The sequence below is a fragment of the Carassius carassius genome, chromosome 44, assembly GCF_963082965.1.
Source record: "Carassius carassius chromosome 44, fCarCar2.1, whole genome shotgun sequence".
NCBI classification, from domain to species: domain Eukaryota; kingdom Metazoa; phylum Chordata; class Actinopteri; order Cypriniformes; family Cyprinidae; genus Carassius; species Carassius carassius.
Window position 1 is genome coordinate 15,144,426 of NC_081798.1, and position 15,647 is coordinate 15,160,072.

Here is a 15,647-nt window from a genome sequence, read left to right on the forward strand (position 1 = left end):
GAATAGTATTGCAAGGACATAGTTTGAAACAAAACATTCCCCATTGTGGCTGAGTTCAACCCCTTCTGGTCAGTTGTTTTACTGAAGATGAAGAAGTGTGAATTGGTCTCTGTAAGATAGTGATTTAAAATATATCCTTCTGAACAATTCAAACTCAATTCTACAAAATGTACATTGAAATGAGTAGGAGAACAGTTTCTTTCAATCATAAAATGACTCTATAGTGCACCTTTGTGTATATATTATATGAGAATTGTCCTCCAGTAATGACTGGCTATATAGGGTAAACGTCATGTAAAGATCAACAGCCATCACCAGGGAATTACATGAATTCATTCATAAAGAAAGCAGTCAGACAAGCAATTTGTGTGCTTAAAAGATTGTCTTTCGATGCAGTTACTTTGTGAATTTGTTTCAAGTTGACGGTGCCAGACCTTAATCCCACTTTCTCCTTATGATGATGTGTAAAAGTCTTTCCTGTGATGCATGATCAGCTGTTGACAGTGAATTCCTGTTTTCCCCAAATTAGACACTTGTATAGACCAGTTTTACGATTAGAAATATTTATAAAAAAGACAGTTTTATTGTAATCCACCCTTCTTTTCTTTGACTTTGTAATAAATATACTTAACCAGCCATGTATTCAATCATTAGTTGAATGAACACTTATGGAGAAATGATAATCAATATTAATTCCTTAGTTATTTTAATTGTGCATTGAACAGATAATGTTAATGATAACAGTTATTATTTTGCTGAAATTATTTAGTGAGGTTGAGAGATTATCATGCTTATTGATAATGGAAAAAAACAGTTTGGTATTTCCTATTTATTTTTCCTTAATATACCTTAATCATAATTTGTCTTTATAATGATGCACAAGCTGATCATTTTTAATGCCGTTTTTCATATGCTGCAAATCTAATATTTTCTTATACAAACTATACAGTTTTATCCATTTGAACATTGAATATATATTAAGGATGATTTTTCTTTCATCTTATCTCATAAAGTGGTTTTATAAACGGTTTCTCTATTTCTTTTTTGCCCAGTTTTGTAAAAGTGTGATTTGCCTCATTAACTAATTAAAAGAAACGAGTATCGTGATTTATTTTTATTATTATTATGAGCAGCAAAAGACCAAGTCAAAATAACACGTTATGTTCTTAATATTTGCTCTTATGACATTAGATGGCCACACCCCCTACAAACGCCTGTCACATTAGCGCGCATTACTTATCTCACGCGCGCAGCTCTCACCATCTCTCTTTCCCTCTCGCTCGCGCGCTCATCTCCATCATCCTTTAGCTACTGAGAAAAAAAAACCGCCAGCGTGAAACAGATGGGAAGGCACCCGCGGAATTTGCGACCGTTACCGCGAAGAGAATAGCCGTCAGAACTTAACGGACAGGGAAAAGAAGTTCAATTTGTCCAGAAGACTTCTGGACTGAAAACTTGAGGACATTTCACGTCTGTTTACGACTGGAAAAGTAAGTTTTACATTAATGACACTGTGTTGAACAGAACCTAAGTCTGTGGAGTGGATTAGTACGCAAAATCCGTCGAAGAAAAGCTTTTTGTAGGCTATATTCGTCAAATAATAACTTTAAAAGCAGATCGATGCTGAACATTACTCAGTATAGCCTACACTGGTTTGGTCACACTTTACATGAGTGTTGAATGAATGTTGCAGAGCAGTGTGATTACATAAGTACTGAGTAATCTCAAAATAGATTTTAAATTGATACTAAACAAAAGAAATCTGTTATTCTTTATATATATATATATATATATATATATATATATATATATATATATATATATTTATTTTTTTTTTTTTTTTTTTTTTTTTTTTTTTTTTTTTTGATGTGACACGCTGCATGAAAGACGCACTGCTGCTGAAGGCTTTATAATGTGAATGCGTCTAAACCTCTTCAAAACAAAATGGTTTTCTTGTAATCCTAAAATGAAAAAAAAGTCTGTACGATACATAATGTGGTATAATCTGTTTATATTAAATAACAATGATACTGAAAAGTCATATAATGTAACATCTTTTATAGCTTAATCTGAGGGTCTTTAGCCTATTAGACGTTTTGATGTGATTAATATACACCAAGTTGCTTATTAAAACAAATTATGCAAATTAATAATTGGTAAATGATGAGCTACTTGCTGAAAGGATAGCCATCATTAGGGAATGATAGACACAGGCATTCATTCATAATAAAGACACTAGCACCAAATGATCTGTGCCTAAGAACTTGTTTTATTTTCAATTGTTTTGAGAGGGAATACCTTAAACCCATTTCATCTTTATGAAGAAGAAGTATAAAAGTTGACCATTTCGTGCTGCATGATCAGTTGTTAACACAAAAACACCCCTCCCCCAACTCCAATTTTTCACTTTTAACAAACAGTTACATAAAGCAATATTTTGTTAATGCAAATACATTTTACAGTGTTAGACCCAATTTTACTTAGCAAACTCACCATTGTTTATTCAGTAGTTGTCTAAACATATATGGTCTGTATAACTTATAACTTGCTTTCTTGAAGTTTGTAGTACTTAAATTAAAGGGTTACTCCACCCCAAAATGAAAATTTTGTCATTAATCACTTACCCCCATGTTGTTCCAAACCAGTAAAAGCTTTGTTCATCTTCATAACACAATTTAAGATATTTTGGATGGAAACCAGGAGGCTTGTGACTTTCCCATTGACTGCCACGTAAATTATACTGTCAAGGTCTAGAAAAGTATGAAAGACATCGTCAGAATAGTCCATCTGCCAGCAAAATGGTGCTACGGTGCTGTCTACAGAGAGACAGAGGAGACAAATAGTTGAATTATGTCGTTATTTTTGTTTTCTTCGTGTACAAAAAGTATTCTCGTCACTTCATAACGTTACAGTTGAACTACTGAATTTTGTTTCGAAGCCGAATAAACCTTTTAAGGGTTTTGAACGACATGTGATTAATGACAAAATTTCCATTTTGGGGTGGAGTAATGCTTTAATTGCTTCTTGTGGGCTGTGCAGATAGTGTTGCTGTCCGTGGTGCTGAAACATGACTGGCAGCATAAAAGCAGCTACTGTATCTCACAATACAGTACTACTCCACTGATAAACACCAGAGTTCCTCCATACTGTTGGACCATGAGCTGAGAACTGAAGTCCATAATGTGAACAACTGTCCATACTGCCTCTGGATAGTTGCACCAAGGTTTTGCAGACATCTTCTTGTGTCCATGCATAACACAAGCTGTTCTGCTGGCAGCACATATCAAGCTAATCAGAAATTACATTGTTAATTTCAGGAGAGTAAGCATGTTGGGGCATATGGAGCATATCTTTGTGTCTCAGGTGGTCTTTTGCAAGCACTCGTGGAAAACTCTTGACCCATTTCAGGGCTTGTCCGCTTGTCCGGGACAAGTGAATGCTTTTGGACGGGCAAGTGAAAGATAAATTTTCTTGCCCAATCGGACTAGTAACTTGAAAGTGTCAATACCAAAAACAATAATAACTGTCTTTATTTGTGATATTGCCTTGGTTATAGGGGTGTGTGATATATATCATTTGCGATAATATCCTAATTATTATTTTAATAATTATTGTTTTAACAATGTGCGAATTGTCATTATCAAGTATATGGCAAAAAAACTAAACAAAAAAAAACACACACACCTACAGAGTGCCCACATACACTAGGCCTACATTAAGAAGTATAGTAGGTTAGACTAGTGCATGTGTGTGTTCTTTCACTGCATGATTCAGTATTAAAACGCATGAATAATGATCAGAAAATTCAAGATATGGGGGCAGAAAATTTATTTATTTATACAATTTTATATAGCGCAACATTAGTTAAATGTCACATGAAGATCGAGCACCATTTTTTGTTCCATTTTATTTTATACAACAATTCAATAAACAAAGTTATTATTAAGAGACTTATGTTTTAGACACCATATTGTCTGTTTTTGCCAACAGAAATAATTCCAAACACAGCCACAGCACTGTTTGGTGTCTCTGAGCAACATGACTGTGTTTCATTCCTGAATGAATCAACCATTTAAATGATTCTGTTCAATCGCAATGACTAACTTATTAACAGTGACTTGATGCCACCTACTGGCGACTTTAATTTCACAAAGTATTATTATTATTTATTTATTTTGTAATTTTAAATATCAGTATTCAGTGTTTTATGTATGAAGTTAGCATTGCATCTCTTGCTCACCAATGGATCCTCTACAGTGGGTGCCACCTGAATGAGAAAACAAACAGCTGATAAAAACATCACAATAATCCTCAAGTAATCCACATGACTCCAGTCCATCAACTAATGAAATGAATGTACGGTAATGTAATAAATCCTCAGAGACATTCTGAACAAACCGTTTCTCTATTCATAATATTTCTTTCACCAGTAAAAAAAGAAAATAATAATAATCTTGTGTGTATCAGGAGATAAATATGCACAGATCAAGCACCGTTCATTAACAGTTTTAAACAAAAATGTTGTGGATTTTGATGTGAGTGGACAACAGGGACTTTTCCACTGGAGGAAATTTTATTATGGATTATGGAATGTTTTTTTTTCCTTTAGCCAGAAGCGATGGTTTAAAGTTAAAATGCCTCAGTGATGGATGTGTTTCATACAAACACGCAGCTTTCACTTCACAAGATGTTGGTGTACTGGAGTGGTGTGGGTTATTGTTATGTTTTTATCAGCTGTTTGGACTCTCATTCTGATGGCACCCATTCACTGCAGAGGATTCACTGGTGAGCAAGTGATGTAATGCTAAATTCTTCCAAACCTCTTTCAATGAAGAAACAAACTCATCTTGGATGGTCTGCAGGTGAGGAAATTTTTTAGCAGATTTTAATTTTTTTGGTGAACTATTCCTTTAAATTCACTGGTCATGAAGTGAGGTCCCATGTCTTTTTCTTGCAGATCCCTGCCTCTTTATGAGGTCTTCCACTATTATTTACCCTGAAGAGATGGACTATAACTTTTAAAATATGATATAAATATTATCACACTTTTGAAGGAAATCTGCAGTTTGAATTATGGGACTATAAATGCTGAAAAGTTGTATAATCAGTATTTAAAGATTGTGTATGACTAGCGTACTGTGAACACTGCCTTCAAGTAAATTAAACGCTGCCACTTTTATTGATAGGAATGATATTGATATTGAACAAGTGAAAAGGATCAGGAAATGCTGCAAGATTCACGTTGCCTGCTATGCCAAGGCTCCTGAGTGAGATTTGTAGACTGTATTCCAGTAAGTAGATCTAGACAAATGTTTTAATAAAGTGGATAGCAGATTAAAGCAATCAACTTGACCATTATAGTAAATGTTTGCAGGGATTTGTGCTGGGAATCATTTATTTATTGTTTATTTTGCACAATAAGGTTCTTCAGTTATGATTGTACCAAAAAAATGACTCCATTCAGTTGGAAACTTGGCCGATTTATTGAAATGCTGATGCTTTATAATAAGCAGTAACACTCAGAAACGTTGCTTAATTAATCAGTTCCCTGCATAAGGTCTGACATTGCTTTTGCATCTCTAAGGAATTCAAATGTAGAATACCATGCATATTCTCCATTGCTTTATTTTTAACACATACAGTAGTTAGAAGTACATTGCACTCAGTCTCTAAAACATTGAACGGTATCAAGGTATAAGAACATATCTTTTGTGTTAAGATGAAGATATGAACATATTATGCACATAAAGTTTTAACTGGTGCAAAATGATCCAGACAGAAAAGCCTAATGACTTCTTTACACTACAAATGCACCACAGAACCTGCATCTGTATTACCACAAATAAGTTCCTTTATTCAGGCTTTCTTTTGCTGTTCAGAGAAACGTGTATAGACGTTTCAACTGCAGAAATTATGAGTATAGAAATAAACTATAATTGATAATTAAATACTGACAATGACATTTGCAAAAGGCTGCTCTGTTGCTGAATTACTACAGGGTTGTTCACACAGAATGTGTTCTGCCATCCACCTGCACTATTTTATTTATGGAAAAATAAAGAAGAAAAAAACATTCCATATGGATGTCTTGTGCCTTAAGCAGCATTTTCAGGTTAAAAGAAGTTTGGCTTGTCATCGTTCTGTTCAATTCTGCTACACAGCACAACCCTTTGGCACGCACACCTTGGCAATATAATCGTCATTGGCTAGTAAATTTTTCAGTTTACTCACCAGACTGATATACTATTTTACACACACAAATATATATATATATGATTCCAATCAACTTATCTTTGTAAAATGGCACAGCTTCTTAAATCTTAGGTTCTTAATCAGTCAGTCAAGCTTTAGTGATTAGAACTAAAACTTGGTAAACATGTTTGAATGTATATTTGTTATTTAAACTGAACTTAAGATTGGTGGTGATGCTTAAGATATTGTTGGTCATTCAGGGTTTCTGTAAAAAAATTATAGTAATAGATCATATTAATTATTACTAAAAGATAATACTACTACTAATTCTACTACCATACTAACAATATACAATGCACTACGGATTGATGAGCTGCTGGGTTCATGAATATTAATCACATTGTCTGTGTTTGGTCGAACTGATTTGCTGAAATCAAAACAGGGACAGTAATACTGTAGATCAGCGCCAGCCAATGAAATTGCCATTTGTGTATTAGCTCCGCCCACTACCGGAGAAACCGGCATATCTTCTGCTTGTTCTGAAAAGCTGAATAATTCTAAACAAATTCTAATGAACTCCATTATTTTGACAGGAAATACAACAAAGAATATAGTTTACATGTAGCGTGTCGATTCAGCGTGGTAAGACTCTCGCTCTCTCTCTCTTTGCATGTGTGAGCAACAGCGCTATTATCAAAGCGACGACGAGTCGTTTACAGTACACAGTTTACAGTTCAGCAAATACAGGTTCGCTGTGCATCCATTGAGATTAACTGAAAAAGTACAGATCGCTTGATGGAGAGAGAAACTCTGAAGCACTCAGTCAGTGTTCCGCTAGTGAAAATGTGCTAATCTTATAAAAGCCTTGAACACACACACACTGGCAAGAAAATCTAAGTATTTATTAGCCAATGGCTAACAATAGACATCATTTAGTCGCCCAGAGTAAAATTTAGTCGCATATGCGAGTGATTTTCTCGCAATGTAGATAGTTGACATCGTCTCACTGTTGAGGAGTTGAACTCTGAACAGTGTTGAGAACAGTGTTGTGAACAGCTTCTGAGGTGGGCCACAGCTGGCGTATTTTATTACTGCTTTTATGTAGCATTGATCCTTTACATAAAATATTAAAGGTCACTAAGCAGCCTTAAAATGAACTTTATATTTAACTGTAAATTTTAATGCAGTAGTCAAATCAGAAAAAAGAAAAGACAGTCTTGATGCCATCAGCTTCAAACTGTCACTTAGGATCCAATCATACACCCGGCCCAATGCAACACTAGGTGCAATGCAAGTGTTTTGCTAAATTAAGCCTGACACGGGGCTTAAATTAGTGTTTAGCACCATGTTGTTTAAATAGCAAATGCACTTGTGCCCATCTGTTTGCCCATGGGCATGCTGGACTGAAAACAAGGTGTGTTCATTGTTCGCATGTTTCTATTTAAAGACAGTTGACCAACTAAAACGTAAAAGATTGTTATTGTGTCTGCTTTAACCTCATATGAGCAGATATGTTTCCCCTCTGGAGAAGCATTCATGCTTTGCTCTTGCAAATTCCACCATAAAATAGTGAATCCGCCATGGTGCAAGCGCAACTGGCTTTTAAAAGGAGTGGGAGATGAGACTCTGATTGGTGCTGACTAGAGGTCGACCGGTGTATCGATTTTGCCGATTAATTGGCATCAATAGTTGATTGCTGGTACAATTGGTTATCGGCAAAAAAATCCATGACGATAGTTTTCCAGGTTGCGTCCGTTGCTAGCAAGGTTATTATAGTTTTGCTTTCTTTAGCTCAGCTTTTATTTTAATATCGTTTTTAATTTTTGCTTTAAATGTAAATTTAGTTTTAGTTAGTTTCATGAATGGTTTTGTTAGTTTTAGTTTAGTTTTTATTTTGCAAACACATTTCTATTTAGTTTTTATTTTATTTAGTTTCAGTTATAGTTTTAGTAATTATAGTTTAACAGCTAACAGAACACTTCCAGTGTAGACCAAAGATAGCAAAGCAAGGCATTTATTTTCAGCAAAATGTAATGTTTGCACAGTTTACAGTTAACTCTTGATAAAAATAACAAGGGTTTGAGATGCAAAAAAGAACCAAACAAATGAACCCTAAATTTTTAAAGTTTGTGGGATTTTCCCCCTTAATTTCAACACCACAAAGTGTATTGTTCAGCGTGACAATGCATTTGCTTTTTCCTGTTTTTTCCTGTGGCTCTAATAAAGTTTATATGCTTCATTTATAAAGCTATAATATAGATCACTCTTTCTGTTCACTCTTTTTCTCTCTCCATTTTTTAAACACTGAACTCATTGTTTATTCTTGAAGTAAACTTGTGTACTTTTGGTGAATAAATAAACAGTTTTAGACCGCTGCTCGAGTTGAACGTGACGCGTCCGGAGTGTGTGTGACACAGGTGAGGTCTCCTAGACTCAGCACTGCTCTTTTATTTTGATTAGATAATCATTAAGTGTTCAAGGATAGAAGCAGTTAAAGTGTGAGAGTATACATTGTGCTGGTCTAATTATAGGGCCCTAACGCAGAAAGAATTGCAGAATCCATTCATAAAAACGGAATTCACAGTTTAGCACACATTGCGTGTGATTTCAGCATCTGCTGTCTCACTAAATGAGGATGAAAACACATGAAGAAATCTCCAGAACTGCTCTGAGAGTCACTTCATGAGCATTTGATTTGAGCAAAAGCATCATATTACATGCACAGATTTGTAAAGATATTCACGGCAGCCCGTCAAAATAAAAGTCCTGCCTATTTTTCAGTAGAATGTACAGTACATAGCCCATTACTACTACTAAAATGAAACAAACATTATTTTTTAAGTAACACAACATGTCTTCCATGTTTTAATTTTAATAGTAAATCCCCTTTGTTTGCCAAACAAAGTTTTCTTAATTTTCAGTAATTAAAAGATAAATTAAATTAATGCTTCATGCCTTAATTTGATAACAATACATTTTTGAATTTTTGAGGAAAACAAACAAACAAACATTAGGCTTCTTTAAGAAAAAAAGTAAGTTGTTTTATGCGTTCAAATAATTAGACATGCTAAAACATAATTTGGGAACAATAAAAAATATGGTGAGAAAAAATAAAACATTTCATAGGGCCCTAAACATGTAATTTTTGTTAAACTTTTATTAAATTGATGTGAAAATTTATAAGTTTCTTGATTTTAATTAATTAGGCTTGCTTTATGACTAATAAACTTTCATTAAACTATTGAAAAGTAGTGGAGAAAATAAATAATAAATAAAGATGGAATTTAGGAAAAATTTTACAGATTTCATAGGGCCCTTTTAGAGTGTGGTAATTTCAAAATTTACTATTACGATTACTGTTATTAGTATTATTATTATTAATTTTATTATTATTATTATTATTACTACTACTACTTTTTTTTTTTTTTTTTAATCCATTTTAAAAACTATCGGTTAATTAATCGGGATCGACCAGTGTGGTCCAACCTCGCTATCGGTATCGGCAAAATCCACTATCGGTCGACCTCTAGTGCTGACCATATTATTCTACTAGCAAACTAGCAAAATTGGGACATGCCCTAAGTGCACCTCTGCCATGCGCTTCAGACATTGCGATAGATAATTAAAATAGAACTCTTAGATTTCATACAATAAAAGCTAATATTTCTTTTAGCATCTTCTGTCAGGAACCAGGATGCTCATTTGTATATTTATTTGTAGGTCATTAGTGTTGAAGACCTCAGTTAATAGGTAACTGACCCCTGGGGCACTACAGTGTATGTTTGCATTCATTTGACCTTTCCTTAGAGATAACAACAAGGGTAAGCCTCTCTCTCTTTGTGTATCTAAGAGTATATTGATCTGGTGGAGGCACTACTAAAAAATCACACGAGCTGAAAATGCCACCCCATAAGCAAAAGTGGAGGAAGCAGCCATATTTTGTCTCACTGAATAATTGTGTTTAAAGTATTTTGTGTTGGTCAGGAGCATGTTAGCTTTAGCAAAACCCAGAAATCCTTACCTAACTGGTATTTAGTGAATTTCTTATTCACAGAAAGCAGTGATTGATCAGCATAATATGTTAATGGTGTTGGGAATAAAGTGGTGTTATGGTTAAAGCTACTCTGAGTCGCATGCATAAAACTCACTGAAACAAAGTGAACCATCCTTGGTTGTGTGGCGACAAATAGAGGTTAGATTCTTCCATTTTCTTGATCTTTATGATGTAAGGAGTCATCATCACTGGCAGCACTGTGTCTCTTGGGGAGAAATTATAAAAGGAGATTTTACTTTAGCATAGTCATTGTGATAAATTATTCTACATAATAGAGAATGATCCTGTTCAGCTCTGCACCACCTACCAACCAAAATTTCAGATTTAAGATTTGATATTACTAAAAATGTCCCAGCTGGAACATGTTTTTTTTTTAGGCTGCAGGCTCTCTGCTGCTTCTTGGGGACAGAGTGATGTGTCCAAAATGTTCCATCACCACAAGTGTGTCAATCATCTTTTGGCAGACCATTCCTTCATTCAATAGTAAAAAGAAAGAAAAAAATATGTCTAGACACTCAGTTACATTGACTGAAGGGAATGGGTTCCTTTATTTTCATGTAAACATAGCATACGATGACGCCAATACTTTCTCAGAGACAAAAGAATAGTAAATCATAGCTGAAGCTCAGCTCTCTGCTGAAAGGGTTACTTGTGGCATGAGGCAACTTCAAAGCTCCACTCCAGCTGATAGCGCCCATAAATAGCGAATTTGAAGGGGAATTTTAAAACAAAAATTTATTAATATTTCACCTCCACATTGATTCATGCTGCCACTGAAGACATTTTCATCTCTCTGAATCGTTGAGGAATTATGATGACTTTATTCCCATGATGCATGACATCATCTGAGCATCACATCTTTTCTCACATGCTTTTTAAACTTCTTTAATTGTGCAGTTTGACATTTCATTATGTTAACACATCCATCATTGTCAATTTATGTCAGAAAACTACAGCAAAAGAAATGAATAATAAGACAAGCTATAATGGCTATGTTTTTGATATGCAAACAGTTGTTTTTATGAAACAGAAAGTCTGTTTAATCCACTTATATTTTGGATGCTCCCCTCCTGCCATCTCAAGGGCACACTGTTTTTTATTCTGCAGTATTTTCGAAAGTAGATTTATACTGCACTCAGGGTTTCTTGCATGCTCTTTCTCTGTTTGTACCCCAATATAAATATTCATTGATTGACAGCAAGCAACACATTAAAATGTCCATGTAAGTTATTGCCTGTCCTTATTCATTTTTTTTTTAAGTTGGCTGTCAACAAATGTGGTGATTTAATTATATTTGCAGAGGGACACCATGTAACAGCACTGGATGATCCAGTGGACAGAGTCACACTTTCAGGTGAAGGACTGGTAAAATCCATTTTCATTAAAACTGCCAGGATTGAGTATTTGGCCTGTGTTTGCATGAATGTCTATGTAGAGATCAATAAAGAACAATCTCCTCGAGCTCTGACAGGTAGCGCATTTGTACATGGTTGATGGAGTTACGGTCCACCCTTGTGTGTAAAAGCTGAATGTGTTGCCTGATATTCACTCTTGGAACTATTTAAGAAGCCCCTCTGCACTTGACAAGTCAAAGGCAATTCCATGTTCATCTTCAGTAAAAATGCACCAGAAAACAATTGTGCCACATCTGTGTGAACATGTAGCATGCACAAGATAAGTGCAAAATATAAATAGATATGAAAAAGCCTCCTTTTCAAATTGCTTTTGAGATGGATTTAGATGGACTTTGAGATTTGAGATTTGTAACTTTGTAGATCTATTTTATGCCCAAACATAAACGCTACACACCGAAATTAAACTGAAATTCAAAAAGTGAAAAAGCATAATAAATCACTTCAGGAGGTGGTCTGGGCCAAATTAAGATAAGATATGCCAGAGCTAATGCAACACACATCACTGAAGATGAACTGAGTTCAGCAAGCCGACGCGCAAACTGCCGCAGATGAAACTGAAAAGTAAGAAGCAGATGCTCAACACAAAATCATCTTCATTAAAAGATAATTCTGTGTTGATGCTGCACTCTTTCCTGTTGCAGTCTGTAATCTTGAAGTGAGCTGATAATAAATAAAATGCAGGAACTTATCTGTTGCATTCGTTGCCATGAACTCTATTTAAATTTAAATATAGCGCGGGATTTCTATAAGTTTTGTGTCGACACATTTATGTGGCCAAATGTAAATGGAAACTTTTTAACAAATCATATATATATCCAATCTGCAAAATGCATAAGTGACCAGGAATAAACAGGACCTAATTGTGAGTGTGAAGCTGGCCCTGGAGCAGACACTGGAGTGGACTGCTGGAGCAGAGTGAGGTTGCTCTGTGGATTGAACGGGTATTTGATGGAGTACCAAGGCTGGGATGGGTTTCTGAGCTGACTTCTGGGCTGGAGAAAAATCTGACAGGGCATTGACAAGAACAGAATGTAAGACTGGAGCAGCCTTATGGACTGGCAGGGAACTAAGTTACTTATTCGAAAAGGGCTGACTTAGAACTGCTTGTTTTGATATCCTTGCCTTGCAGACGAACCTGATGGAAAAATCCTCCACCTTACTGATTTACCTCAATCTTTAAAGGGAGAGCCACAAATCCACAACACCCAGTCTAAATATAGTAGCTGTCTGGATGGGATTGCCTGGTGGTATTAGCTGTGCTACAGTAGGTGATGGTGTAATCCAATCCAAAACAAGTCAATGAGATATTGGTCCTTCCAGGTTACCAAATGACAATACTGGATAAATTCCTTAATATACATCTCCATACTGCATCCATTTTGATTGATGGAGCACAGAATATCTTCTACAGATTCAGTTTCAGCAGATCGGCTATCTATACTCAATCACTTGTTAAGTGGTCTGGTCTTCTGTCATGACAGTAGAGGATACACAAACGTAACCTCCAAAACAGTGGTTTATTGACTGCAGCGGGTGAGTAGTGTAATTCACAGAATTGCAAATAACTTAAATAAAAGTCAGTTTCTCATGAAGGCATTGGCTGGAACAACAGGTAACAATGAAGACAGAAGATTACTTGAAGACAACAATACACAGATAAGTATTCAGGTAAGTTCACACAATGTAGTGCACAATGAGACCAGGCACTGAGGGTATAAGATGAGTGCCTATATGTGTGTCTAGATGAGGTGATGGTCAACGGCAGGTGAGATAATGGCTGACTAAGTGCAGGTGGGAACCAAGAGAGATGCTGAGAGATGTAAGTGGTGACTGGACTGTTGATAAGAGATTGGCTATTATTGTTTATCATTTCTGTATTTTTATACCAGCTGATTAATTCAGAGAGGGATGAGACAGAATATGTAGTGAGAAGGAGCAGCTTCATTGATTTATAAAAATGTAGTCGACTTTGTCAGGCAGAACATATCCAACAGATGAACTGAGTGTGCGTGGGATATGTTGTCAAATACTTCCAAGCGTATTTGAAAGCTCTAATTCAGAAGGCTTTCATTCATGTGGTTCGCTGTACTTCCATTTACCCACACAAAGACCTCATCTCCATGTTCCAGTCCATGTAAATGTTCTATTTTAACTGCCTGATCTTAGACAAAAAGCGGGACATTTCCTTTTTTTCCCTCCTAATTCTGAGCGATGAGTGCTAGAACAGGCGGCTCCTAAATTTAGCCTTGTATAACATCATGCTCCCAAACCATGTGCGTTTTCTTTTTTTCGTTCACTGATTTACTGGTACTGTAGAGGGAAATGCCATTGAGGGACTTTGTAACCAAGGCAACAAACAATAGTGGTGCAGAATGGTCAGATTAGTGTGTGAGGAGTGGGGCTTAAACTTGAGTTTTTTTTCTATATGCTTTGATCCATGTTGTGAAATGATTGCCATACCTCATCTGCAGTGGAGCTATTTTACAACAAAACATCTTTCTGTAGCAGTAAACACAAATCTGTAATACAATAATGATATCTCCCCACTGGATGCAACAAATGCTTAGTTTGTAATGGGTTTTATTGGTTTTGTCGCATCATGTCAGGACACGGTATCACAATATGGTTAGGGGCATAATAACCCTTTCATCACATGCTTGAGGTATTCAGTCAGTCACAACACACTGGATAGCTGGCCAATCAGCGTACATCTCGCTTTTCAGAAGAATGAGCTTTGTTTAAATCAACATGTTTCAGAAAGGTGGGACATAGAGGAGTAACAATAATGTACAGTATGTGGAACATAACTAACATAACTAATTAAAACATTAAACTAAATAAAAACATTGCATTACACCAAATAATGTTTTAGCAACATCACATGACCTTAAGATTTCTTACAAATTTCTAAACAAATTTTGTTTGTACTTAATTTATGCAGTAATAAACAACATGTAAACACTGCAGAAGGTTTTGCCATAAACTCAACTGACAAAAATGATAAAAAGTATTATAAAAAGTATAAATAAAAATAAATAATAAACAACACAAATACTTAAAGTGGAAGTGAAGCAGCCAGTCAAGTTTATTATTTAGTAAACTGATATCCACTTGAATAAAAAAAAAAAAAAAAAAAAAAAATATATATATATATATATATATATATATATATATATATATATATATATATATATATATATATATATATATATAATAAACACGATTAATGTATCCATTTAAAAGAATAAACCAATGGTTCCCAAATTGGGGGGTACAGCAAGGCTGAGGGATAGTTAGGGCCCAATAGTTAAATTAAATAATATTAATTAAAAAGCATGTCTAACTAATTAATATCATGAAACGTATACATTTTCACATCAATTTATTAAAAGTTTAACACAAATTACATGTTATAGGCCCTATACATTTTTACATTTCTACATTTGTCTTTTTCACATTATATTATGTCACATCACTTTCACTTTACTAAAAATTATTCCAGACTTTTATTCTGACGGGTTACTGCAAAAACCTTCAAAGATCTGTGTATGTGATATGACCATAGACTGTGGATATGACGCTAGTTTTACTCAAATCAAAAGGTAAAATGCTCATGAAGTGACTTCCATAGCTGTTTTGGAGATGTTGTTCATGTGTTTATGTCCTCAGTCGCTGAAATTACCGCAAGCGTCACACGCGCTTCTGTGTGTAGTAAGGTTACGTTAAATGAAACCGCATGTTTGCATCATTCATTAACAGAGACACGCAGAACATGCAGGATTCATGTTTAAATTGACTTTTGCGGCTTTATATTTACAGATACATATCGTGTTTTGATTTAAGTGTTATGATAGTTACGAAATATATCTGAAAGGATATCGTCACGTTCTTGCGATACCAATAAGATCTTGCAAGATCTTGTGCCACGAGATCTTGTCACACCCCTAGTACTTAAGATTCAATATTAGCCTGATTGGTTGTTTGTA

General features: G+C 35.0%; 1 protein-coding gene across 1 annotated transcript in view; it reads left to right on the forward strand.

Annotated features, from left to right (window-relative positions):
• Positions 1–1,268: 1,268 nt before the first annotated feature.
• The window catches only part of LOC132126295 (caM kinase-like vesicle-associated protein), a 43,561-nt gene continuing 29,182 nt past the window's right edge, over positions 1,269–15,647 (forward strand). Inside the window, exon 1 of the mRNA XM_059537475.1 lies at positions 1,269–1,490. The gene's annotated coding sequence lies outside the window, so the exon portion shown is untranslated. The remainder of the gene's footprint in view (positions 1,491–15,647) is intronic.